Source organism: Wyeomyia smithii, chromosome 3 (assembly GCF_029784165.1).
Source record: "Wyeomyia smithii strain HCP4-BCI-WySm-NY-G18 chromosome 3, ASM2978416v1, whole genome shotgun sequence".
In the NCBI taxonomy this organism is placed as follows: Eukaryota; Metazoa; Arthropoda; class Insecta; order Diptera; family Culicidae; genus Wyeomyia; species Wyeomyia smithii.
The window spans coordinates 164,672,674-164,686,496 of NC_073696.1; the positions used below are offsets into that span (position 1 = coordinate 164,672,674).

Sequence of the window (13,823 nt, forward strand, 5' to 3'; positions counted from 1 at the left end):
GAAGAAAACTACTGACGAAGCCGTTCGCTACCGTACATGAAGTACAAGTGAGATTGAAAATCGAATTGCCTTACCGTTTGGAGGTTTCAATTAAGAGAATTATCAAGAGACTTGTTTGATACTTTCTATACTTTATACTTTATTAGTCCAATTTTATATCATTGTGAGACAAATCTCTAGAGTATGGCATCATTTTATGTCGTTGATTCAATGTTGAATGTATTGCAAAAATTGCAGCTTAAAACTATTGAACTGAAACAAAATCGGTGAGAGAACTTTCGTCTTCAGGAAACGAAAATTTTCAGTAATGATTCTCCTGAAATTATCATTAACGATTCTTATTCATTTCTGTAACTAAGCAGCCGTATCATTGTTGACAAATAAAAATTAACAAAACGATTCCATGCGATAAAAAATCGGAAGTGATTCTCCGAGTGAGTGATTTTTGCCATCCTTGCATATAGCACAAAAAGCGCATTCCGGATTAACTAGGTATGTTCTGTCGAGCGTGCTAGGGAAAGCAAGCATTAAGCGACCAATCAGAGGTCGAAATCTGCTTTTCGACAAGGCTTGATAATTTGCAATAGTACAACAGTTCGAATAATCAAATCACAATTTTCTGCGTATAGATGATTTTTCAATCGATTGCTGTGAGAATGGAGGAATTCGGCGGGAAACTGATTGAGTTTTAAACGTTCGAAAGGGGACTATTTTCGTGACGCTCTCGATGTTTAAGATTTTTGAAATTACACAAAAAGATAGCACAAAAAATTCGCACACCACTGAGAACCAGAAAATCAACGACACTGCTATTGCTATCACAGGTTTCGTCTTCAGTAACGCCCAGGAGGGTCTAAGCAGAGCCCGGAACACTCCCTCACAATCGCACAACCGATAGAGACATCAACAGATTACTCCGAAGGAACCACTGAATACATCTATCCAACACGTGAATGCCACAGAGACCGATCCATTCTAGTTGATGTACAGTTAACGACTTATTTGTCTATACCGGGATGCACGCAACAAGGTTTAATGGAAGTTCTTTCTGACTCTGTCTCGGTTCTACCATCTACCCATCTTCAAAAATTGATTTTCTCTTCGTTCCTACCAGCAGAGTTCAGAAAAACAGAGGTCTTCCAGCCTTTTATCTCAGGCTATTACTCGACTCAGGTGGGTTTCGATTGCATTTTGTTTCCCGACACTATTCTAAAATTCAGCGTCGATAACGAGCCCTCCAATTTCGGTATGCAGCTGCAACCGGGACGCACTGTAGGAAGCAATATGGAAGCCCCCGGTTGCTCTGCCCTAGTCGCGCCTATTACAGCGCTCATCACTGTCGTCTCGGTCCCGACATCTACCGATCGGGGGTCTTCCAACCTTCTTCAGCAGGCAAGTATAATTACGATTCGTCCCACTCGATGCCTGATACCGCTTCACATTCTAGCTGCCAAGCATGGACATTTCCACTCACTAGCAATACTTCATGCAAATGTGTTCTTTGGTTCATCAGGTATCATCCAATTATTTTCACTCGCGTACAAGTTTTCCATATATTGTTTTTCGCTTCTAAGTGTTCCGAATACCATAGAACTGCCCATAATTCAAAAATTGGCTAATATGCCATTTTCACCAAAATCGAGAAAACAGTTTCTCATGACGGTAAACACCCTAAACAAGATCCCTATGGAAGCCGATTGTCAAAAAATTAATTTGGGAAGGTAGCAAAGGTGAAACAATTTTGGCTAATATCCAAAATAATTGAGAAGTTGGCTAATATCCAATATATTTCTACCTGTGGCATGTTCACGAACTAGTGTATTATTACTGTACTTTGTTTCGTCTAACTTCCGAAAGTGTGTTGTAGCCTGGCGACAGGTAAGCGATCGTAAGGCCCTTGCATCAAATTTCACTCTTTTTCGAACAATATATTTGATGCAACAAGATTATTTGCGGTGCTGCGAAACCCAATGATCAAGACGCGTGACTGTTTCCTTCTGTCGTAAATCTTTACATTCTTAAAAATGTTATTCAGCTCTGATTAGAAGTAATATTAAAGAGAAGATTCACATTTCATTTTAGATTTGATGAGAAAAAATAGGAAAGTGGATTGTGACATTATCATGAATAATAATATTTTCGTTATATTGTTGCACGAAACAATTGTCTCGTCGTCCTTTTCGTCCTCACTTGTGCTTCCATGTTGCTCTACTAAATTACAAACCATTTTCATCACCAACGAGTACGATATAACTCACATCGTATGGATATTAGCCCAATTGCACGCCGGTTTTTCGACTGACCTTTCGCTTATAATTGAAAAAAAAAACGGCTACTGCGTTAAAAATACGTGGCGGAAAAAATACGTGGAATTTTCCAGATTTCTCTGTTTCAACTCAACGGCAAGGCTCCAGCATATAGGGGAAAGTAGGTAAAGACGGACACCCTAAGGTTTAATCTAAATAATTACTTAGGTATTGCTATTTAGATCGCAGTAGTCATACAAATTGAAACTTAAGGTCATTTGTTTTCATAATCATTTTTGGTATTAGTGAACTTCCTCCAAGTTTTATGTGTTTTGGGTCTTCAAAAATAAGACTACAAATTGCTGTTTTTTGACATGGTTGGGAAAGACGGACACTTAGGGTGGGTAAGATGGACACTACGAAGGTAAAGGTGGACACTCACAAAAAAGATAAAGTACGTTAAGTATTCTTTTGATTTATGTGTTAAGTTATGGCCATACATTACTCTACGTTATTAGAGTCCATCTATACATCACGTGAACAGTTTGAGAAGATGGGTTTCGATGAAGGCGAAAATTCTCCACCTATATGGCCTGTTCTAACTGCTAAGTGATTAATATCTGCTGGTTTCTCTCGCGGGTGTACTTTGTGAACATCTGTAGTACACAACAGAAGCTACATGTGAAAATTCTTGGAAAATCCGTGTGTCCATCTTTCCCTACCTTACTGTGTCCGTCTTGCCCGACCTGGTGGTAAATTTTTCAAACGATCGTAGCTTTTCATCGGAACATCGAAAATCTGCTGGATTTTCACTAGAAAACCGAGAAAAGACTAATTAATCACTTTACTATTGTGAACAAATGATAACACGTAAGTTTCACGAGTTTTTCACTATTTTCCGTGGGATAAAAATCACATCAAATTGCGCGTTCAAGAAAATATTCTTTGTTTTACTCACAAATTTGACAGTTTGCTTGCTAAAACCGATAATGCAACTGAAAAGCATTAACACACTATAAAGAAGGTATTCGCATCACTCAACTATCATAATACATTTTAGTTTGTGAAATATTAAAAGTGTCCATCTTACCCGCAGTGTCCGTCTTTACCTACTTTCCCCTATGAAGGGTGACATACTCAATAAAATAGTTGTCATCGACAGTAAAAATATGTTGTGCCGACAAAAAACTTTAAAATGCGTTTTTCACGATTTGATGCCTATGGCATATTAGTCAATTAATGAATTATGGGCAGAGAAGGACACTGAATGATTCAAACACGATAATATTTATTGTATCCAAGTTCACTTGCATCCAACAGTATCGCTAGAATCTGTGAGACTTTCACTGGCGATAGTGATACAAAATTATGAATCCAAATGAACGTTGGGTTGCGTTCACTGTTTGCTTACCAGAGCAAGTGGGTATCATCAATGCTTACAGAAATTGTAGCATGATGCATTGGCATGTAATATTTGAAATCACCGAAAATCACGGTGATAGCACGACGTATAGTAGCACAATTCCGCTTACAAGCAACCAACATTTCAAGAATTGTTGCGATCGCTTGAGTGCAATCGTTCACGGCTCTTTCGTGAAACACTCACTATAGGTATGTTGCTTGCCCCGTATAAAACATGCAAAAAGTCACCAGATATTCTTTTTTCTTAGTTGTCTCTTGAATGCGTGAGAATGTATAATTTTGTATAGCGATGGTTTTTTTGGGATTGAAAGCACGTTCAGAAATGATACCCGAATGATTGTTATGCGATACGGCTTTTTCCATCCTTGCTAGCTGCACTCCCGGCACTTCGAGCTGCACATTAACAATACGATCAACAAGCTGCCTGCTTTCTAGCCGCCGGTCAACGGGTACTACCAAAATATCAGCGGTATGAACAGCGTTGTTGATGATTTCCACGTTGCTGTCTCGGAACTTGGTTATGAAATCATAGTTTTAACGGTAACTTGGCTGGATTCGCGCACATTTTCTCGTCTGGTGTTCAGAAATAATTCGAGTTTTCCGTTGCGATAGGAGCGCCGACAATAGTCGGAGGAGTTCTCATGGCTGTCAATCCTAACTTTGAATTCAAAACTCTGGAGGATGTTGCCTCTTTGAGCCTTGAATAGGTTTGAACAGCGATCAAAATGGGCGATCTAAATTGTTTTTCTGCGCTCTGGGTATGTACATCGAGTACATGAGTGTAAATTGATTGTTGCTCATTGCCAGTTAGTAAAGTGACCAGACGTCCCGCGTTTCGCGAGACAGTTCCGATTTTCAACAAGGTGTCCCGCATAGAAATGCGTCCCACGAAATGTCCCGCGTTCATCTAAAATGTCCCCGGTACCCTTGAGATGTCCCGCGGTTTGAATAAATTTGTATCACCAGATTTCACATATCTTTACTGGAACAACATGCCTCTTCAATAGGAATCAATCTACTCATTAATACCTTCTTGCTTGATTTTGGAATCAATAGTGTTGTATTCCAAAATTTGAAAAGTAAACTACTATTAATACCCTCTTTCTTGATTTTCGAATCAATATTGTTGTATTCCAAAATATTCCAAAATAAAACTTCGCGTTGTTTTACCAGGAACTAATTCTGTAACCAGTGGTGGGTACGATTCCACAAAATCGCTAAATATTATTTAGCGGATTAGCGATTTTATTAATTTTGCTGAACTGCTAGCGTCGTCAAAATGTTGGTCTTGCACACGCTATCCGATAATTTGCTAAATTTGCGAAGAAGCGGCAGAACAACTATTTACAAAAACTGTAAGTTGCGTACATGAGCTGTATAAAACGATAAAAATGGTTTACTGCGAAAGTTATTTCTAGAACGTATGTTTCATTAAAAGAACGTTAAATTCTCTTAATTATTCGTTTTCGGGATGATTTCTTGTGCTGCTTCAAATATTTTGGTTTAAAAAAGTGTTCCGCCGACTTTTGAAACAATTCATGTGTGATTTTTTACCGTTTCAAGGTAACTATCCAACCCTTATCCCCCCTCCTCTCCGTCCGACGCACAATTAAATAGGTGTGTCCCGCATAGAAGCTTCAGCTATCTGGTCACTTTATCAAATAATCTTCTCAGTGCTGGAAACCGCAAAAGCAACAGACGAAGTTATGGTGTTCGGCGATTTTTTCTTGCACGATTTCATGGAGAGAATATCAAGACGGGTTTTACTTTCCGGACTTGGATTGTTATAGCTCAGCCACACTTACTTAAATTGACCATATCACCAACCAGAACAACCGCATTTGAGACCTCTGTTTTGTGCACCCAGGACACGGCCCCATATTAGAAACCATAAACACCGAATTGAAACGATCTTACGACTTCCGCAATGCCGACCACCAGTGTATCGCTGAGCTTTTATCCGAGCTCGACTGGAACTCTATTTTAGACTCCGTCAATGCTGAAGACGGCGCTTAAACTCTTTCCAACGTATTGGCCTATGCCATCGACCGATACGACCCAAAGAAGAGCCAGCATCCTGCGTCCCTACAGCCGTGACAAACGAGAGAACTTCGACAGTTCAAATCTAAGAAGAGAACTGCCTTGGAAAAAAATTACTAAGCACCGTACACTATCACTAAAACGTCATTACGCGAAAATCAACCACATTTAACGGCAAGGAGGCAACCATCCTGCTGGACATCCTTCAGCTTTTCTTCGAGAAATTCGCCTGCTGCAAACTCAAACCATTCTTAAACCCGGGTCCTGACATCGTCATTAATATACTTTGTCTCATTGCGTACATCAGTGGCAGTATAGTGAAACGTGCCCAGACAAATGTCATTTAGACTGACTTGACAGCTGCCTTTGATAATCTGAACCATCGCATAGCCGTCGCAAAACTTGACTATCTTGAAATAAACGGGAATCTTTTACTATGGTTTCAATAGTATCTTACCGGTCGCCGTTTAACCGTCGCTATTAGGGATTACCAATCATATTATACTACGTTTGGAATACCACAGAGAAGTTACTTAGGACCGCTTATCTTCCTGCTTTATTTTGATGACGTGAACCTAGTTATTAAAGCACCACGGTTGTCTCACGCGGATGACCTTGAACATGTAATTCACAAATGCACATAAAATGCTAACTGGCATCTATGATTGCTATGAGTGGTCCCCGTGGTTCTGTGGTTGGCGATGTCGGTCGGCTAGCTCTTCCACACGGCTGTGATATCGGGTTCGATTCCCGATCATGTCGAGGAACTTTTCGAGCTGGAAATTTTCTCGACTCAGCACTGGGGCACGGTGTATCTTTGTACTTATCCTACAACATGCAAAGTGTGCCGAAAACAATATCGATAACGAATTATCTCAACTAATCTAGTTGATCAAGACCGCATTGGCCCCCCAGGCTAGCGTGCGATATTGTTGTCGTTACTTCAACTGCACTGCGCCTCTCGCCCTCAGCGACATCAGCGACTCCTACAGCTACTTCCGCAACGTACTAATTATGGCCTGTATGAACCCATCCGTCATCTCGTAGAGGAGTACAATTTAAATGGACAAAATTTTAATTTTTAGCTCTTGGCTACTGTTTGTTTGTTTGACTATTGCATGATTGTTTTATACTATTGTATAGAAAAGTATTGTCATATGTTTGTAATTTTCCGGTTATCAAGACGTTGAGTTTTTATGTCGCTTTGAAAACCGCTACTGCTTTTTCAAGGCGGCTTTTTACCAGCTGCCAATTCATTGAGACCCTGTGTCAGACGAATTTTAGAAAGTAAATGAATGAATAAAAATAAATAAATAAATCAGAACCGTATGGATCATCCATCTAAATACTCGATTAGGTACATCATTTTCGCGGAAAAAACGGACTATACAGTGCAAATACGCTTTGCTAGGAACTGAAATCGAGTGCTGGACATATGCAAGGTTATTATACAAAAATGTTTATCAGCCAAAGCGTTCAAACAATTAATCATTGCTTTAATAAACCTGCCTCATTCTGTACAATACTTAGCATTTTTATTTCGAAAATTGTTAAAGAAGTATCCAAAAATCAGTACAAAATGATAGAAAACGGTACGGTTAAAAATAGGCGACAAAATGGTACTGTCCCGTTTGAAATAGTACGTCTGGTAGGCCTTGTACTCAGACTTGGTTTTCTCCTCCGGGCAACCGAAGAGCAAGGTGTATTTTTCACTTGCACTACGCGGGAATCAAAGGAGTCCGCGCGCGTGATTCATTTACACTACACCTGACAAGCAGCTGCGCACTCCTATTCATTCTGCACGGAAAAAACGAATCGGTTACTCTTCTCTTCAGTAAATGAGAAAGCCGAAGTTCTACACCTAAAACCGAAGTTTTGCTCCGCAAAGCTGAACGATGGCACGCGGCGTCCGTCATATCATTGCCATGGCTAGTGTGATTGATTTTCGAAGCCAAGGTAATATTTTCCAGCGTTCAGAATTTTTTCTACCTGACAACACGGGCCGACAGTGCAAAATGACTCCGGAGATTGCCTGACCAAAGCGCATCGGGCATAACATGTTGAGCGCAAATGCAACTGATGTATGACAATAAATGTATATATGACAAATGAGTACTAAACTCTAATTAGCCACTCTAGTTTTGCAGTTTTTTACAGCCTTTTGCAAACTACCGCAGCTTTTCTTTGCCTATTCTTACAACCCGTGACTTGTCAGCCATCTCTTCTGGGTTAGAAGACTAGTTTTTCTTGAATTAATATTGGAGGAAACTTCTTCAAGAAGGCTTGGTCTTGTGATCGCCATGAGATGGCTGACAAACAATGGGTTTGTATGGCAAAATCTCACCCCCACTAGCACAATCTTACCGCGGCTTACGAAAATCATAAATCAGCATCATTCATGTCTTGTTCCTTTGATCCAGGATACCACAAACTGGAACATAGGTTTGTATTCCTCGGACCCTGAGGGTATCCAAAAATAACGATCTGGCGCTACGGAGTTCAGCACTACCAAAACCGCGTGCTCATTGTAATGATGGTTCAATCCACAAACGAAATGATTACTATCCGTGAGCCCAATTCGCAGTAGATGTGCATCTAACCCGTGGTGGAAGGACGAATTCTGCTAGTTTAAAGGCGTACTCTGACGAGAAAATTGCAAAAACTAATTGTAGGCAATTAGTCTATCATATATATCATCGTTTGTTGCGCCCACCTAAGCCAAAGTGTCCACCTTCTTATCGCCCGAAATGGAACAATGAAAAGGGATCCACACTAAGGTAATCAGAGAAGATTTTTCGGATAAAACATTCTGATGTTTTCGTACGGAAAGTGCTTTGCAATTTTCATCGACGAAGAGCCTGAATAGAACTAAGACTGTCCGTAAAGATGAAATAATGGTCCGTGGGCATTTTTTGCGGCGTAAAATCTCTGTAACATATTTGTTTTGTAGTCATTATCGCACAAAAATCAAGTACTCAACATGTGTGATTGAACCATTCTTTACCAATATAAAAGAGACAAAGCGTAGATTATTAGTTTTCCCGTTTGGTTTCATTCATCTACACGGTGCACCCGCCGTGTGCCCGAGAAATAGTACGCGCGCACCACCAAACTAATGCGTGTTCACGGCGTGCGAAGAAAATTCTCTTTGCGCGAATCGAGTAGTCTGCCCCTCGTGCGAGTTGACGGGTATACCTGGTGCAGAGAAATACCGAGTCTGCTTGTACTGTGAGACTTCGCTGTGGAAATAACTCTAATAACGCGAAGAAAATTGTAACAGGGTAACGGACTGAACATTTTTGCATTTTTCCGAAGATTTTTTAGTATTAGAGTCATTCCATACTATTTCGCACATCGATCCTGATCGACCATTTCCGATTTCACAGAAACTTTTCAGAGTAGTTCCCTTTTGATAAAGAAGACATTTTATGATATCAGTTCTTCATGTAGACTCGCGACAGCTGTTTCAAAAGGGCCCATTAAATATCCGAAAAACGGCTTGTTTGATTGACATGGTGTCTTTTGCAAAATTGTAGGAAATGAAATTGTGGTTTTAGAAAAAATATAAACACTGTAAAACAATTTTTTTTCTGTGCCAAATTTTTCAAACTGTCACAAAATTTAAAATATCTCAAAAAGTACTTTTTAAAAATCTTTCTTTACACATTGAAGATGACAATATGTACTACTATCTGTCAAAATTTGGTGACGGTTATATTAGAAACAAATAAGTTATGAACGGTTGAGTATTTTGACATTATCACTCTGAACTTTTTGTGAGTGTTGTTTTTTTCTAGCTACACATAACATTGTTGATAATTTATCAATTAGAGCATGATACCAATCCAACGCGCTATTTTTGTACTATTATCGAACTTTATATATACTGGCCTCGTTGAATTTGAATATGTGTAAATAAGCCAGTATTATATATATATATATATATATATATATATATATATATATATATATATATATATATATATATATATATATATATATATATATATATATATATATATATATATATATATATATATATATATACATATATATATATATATATATATATATATATATATATATATATATATATATATATATATATATATATATATATATACATATATATATATATATATATATATATATATATATATATATATATATATATATATATATATATATATATATATATATACACTGGCCCTGTTGAAATTGAATATGCGTAAATAACCTGCGAACCCTGTTATTAGAGATTGTAAAAATAAGACGAACACACAAGGTTACCAATTTAAACAGTACGTGGTTATATCAGTAAATCCAGTTTTAGAGAACCGGAAGCTGAGAGATTGAGCAGAGAGAAGTTTCGCTAATAGTCTTGCACCTGAAACAGTCCTCGCTACAGGCATGGAGAAACCACAACACTCCAAAGCGCATGTGGCCCATCTACCAACAAACACACCACGCAGGGCATTTCGTATTACCCTTCGTCGCGAGCTCAAGACAAAGCACTGGAGAGCCATTCGTAAACACGTCAACCGAGGATTTTTAACTTCGGCACATGATGCAACCGAGGGCTTGCAGTTTCGGGGAACACACAAGCATTAGTCACCACGAAGAGATTGACAATGGTATAATAATAGATAGTTGGATGTTAGGCATCGCATACAACCACCTGCAATATTTTTCCATATGTACTTTTGAAAAAATGAAGCGTTTGAGAAAACACGTGTAGGCATGCGGGCTCCCGAGGGCTCAGGAAGTTGAGAGCACTCGGGTTTGTGTTTGCCGAATCTTTCGAAGGGCTGTTTTATCTAGAACACTGCGGGTTTTTCGTTTTGTATACGCACTGAAGAGCAATCTAAATACCCTCCGTGGCATCGCTTGAAACACACACGCGGGTGGTGTGGTGGGTTTAGACATGCCTGCCTCGCTACCTCGAGAATTAATGCTGATCGATTATTTCAGGTTTCGGTGGATCATGGTTTAGTTATTCCTTTTAGATAAAAAGGTTATTCCATGATCTCAGTTCTTGATGTAGACTCACGACTGCTGCACATAGGAGTACGTAGAGCAAAAACTTGGCCAAACTTATTTTAATGAGTTTTCAGACAGCAAATGTGTCTTAAAGTGGTTTTATCTCTATTAAGCTTTACATTTAGACATAAAAACTTATTATTAACAAGTTTTCGTTTAGTTAAATCACCTAGCAGTGATATATCAACTTTACTCTGCTATTATTCTGAAATTCGAAAAAAGTACAAATATGGTAAGAGTTTGTTCTGGTGAATACTTTTTTGCCTATAATAGATTCTGATACTTTTGAAGCGTCTTTTAAATCGCTCGCTTTAAAAGGATTGTCTGATATGTATATGTTGGAAAACGCAGTGCTCCCAGTAGATCATTGAGTCTTGGGAACTGCGTAACTCAACTCATCCAATGGTACATTTTCCTTAGCATTTGCGTTTTGCGTTTCTTGCTTCGATCACTGCAATCAATCCTTTGCTTGGGCGACATGAATGAGAAGCTTCCGACCAACTTTACAATTTTATGGTTATTGGTTTATTTATGGTTTATTTGAACTAACTTTTGAGGCGTCTTCGTTGTTATCTTAAGATCGAGTGCTTTTTGAAGGACATTTGGTTTTTCTGTAAAATTTGGACCACTCGATCAATGTTTTGGTCTTTTGTAATAACATTTGAGTTTTTTTTTCAAGTTTGTATACAGTTTATTTATTAAACAGAAACTTTTTATAACTTGAATGTTCGTAGCATTGCGCAATCAACCCGAATAGGGTATTTCTCGGCAAGTTATCACACAATCTGAAGAAACTAATCAAATTTTTACAATCGAAAGCATGATAAATGCGCTCATTCAATAAAAAAATATTCAGAAAATCTGGACGTTCCAACTTCGTATTGATCGCAATCACGAATGGGTGAGCTTGGGGCAGATTTTCTTTCTGTTACTTTTTCAGAAACACATAACCTTTCCAATGGTGGGTTAAAAAAATGTTAATCAAAAGAAACTGAAAAACACGTGTATGGCAAGGCCTTGTTTTGAAGAAGGTTTTTCAACCTATACAATACATTACCGACATAAATTTTCTTAACATACTTTTGTTTTTACCGCCCATATTAAATTTACGCTCAAGAATCACTTTAAAGTTATAATAACATGGATGGAAGTTTATATTTTTCATAGAGCAATTTGTGACTTATTCATGGGCTCTAACTAATACCAAGGTTATGATAGTTACTGTCGTTTGTAAACAACTCAGATAATTTCAAGCTGGCTTGCATACAATGGAGTAAGTATCAGAGAAGGCAAAAAGGATCAATAGCACGAGGAACACTTATTTTGGCCAGGTTTTTGACTGAAATACTCCTATGTGTGCTGTTAGTAGTACTTATTGTCATCTTCAATGTGTAAAAGAATTAGATTTTTAAAAAAGGTACTTTTTGAAATATTCAATATTTTGTGACAATTTGAAAAATTAGGCACAGAAAAAAAATTTTTGCAGTGCGTATATTTTTTTCAGAACCGCAATTTTATCACCTACAACTTTATGGAAGACAATCTTATTACCTACAACTTTTCTGAAGACACCATTTCAATCAAACAAGCCGTTTTTCTGATATAGAATTTTTCATCTATCAGTTACCATTTTGAATAGGCCCTTTTGAAGCAACAGTCGTGAGTCTACATGAAGAATTGATATCATAAAATGACCTCTTTATCGAGAGGGAACAACTGTGAAAAGTTTTAGCAAAATCGGCCAAAAAAATTTTTTTTACCTTTTCCCATGGAATGCCTCATAAAAAGGAGGAGCCCCATATAGCAAATGATATCAACACTTTTCATATCAATATGATACATCAATGCTTGTTTGTAAAGTTAGTAAAAATGTTGTATTGTTACGCTGGGGAAAACAGTTTATTCAATTATTCTATGAACTCACGAATTCTAAATACATATGGAGTCAGTGATAGTGGGAAATTCTTCTATAATCAATGCACATGTTTAACCAATATAGTGATTATAATAAAGTTGCTGCATTTATTTACCAAAATGATAAATTTACAATAGTTATATACATTCTAATTATTGGTTCTCAAGTTAAATTATCCATTTAATTGATATTGGTCTCATATCGAAAATAGTTATACTTAGTAACACATTTTAGACGGTTTCTGACTAATAACGCATTTTTAACATAACCAGATTTGTAAAAATTAGGCCACAAAATTAAAAATGAGAATATATATATATATATATATATATATATATATATATATATATATATATATATATATATATATATATATATATATATATCTGTGTATATATATATATATATATATATATATATATATATATATATATATATATATATATATATATATATATATATATATATATATATATATATATATATATATATATATATATATATATATATATATATATATATATATATATATATATATATATATATATATACACAGATATATATATATATATATATCTGTGTATATATATATATATATATATATATATATATATATATATATATATATATATATATATATATATATATATATATATATATATATATATATATATATATATATATATATATATATATATATATATATATATATATATATATATATATATATATATATATATATATATATATATATATATATATATATATATATATATATATATATATATATATATATATATATATATATATATATATATATATATATATATATATATATATATATATATATATATATATATATATATATATATATATATATATATATATATATATATATATATATATATATATATATATATATATATATATATATATATATATATATATATATATATATATATATATATATATATATATATATATATATATATATATATATATATATATATATATATATATATATATATATATATATATATATATATATATATATATATATATATATATATATATATATATATATATATATATATATATATATATATATATATATATATATATATATATATATATATATATATATATATATATATATATAT

General features: G+C 35.5%; 1 protein-coding gene across 1 annotated transcript in view; it reads right to left on the reverse strand.

Annotated features, from left to right (window-relative positions):
* Positions 1–13,823, reverse strand: part of LOC129730681 (uncharacterized) — a 413,412-nt gene that overhangs the window by 204,195 nt on the left and 195,394 nt on the right. The window lies entirely within an intron of this gene.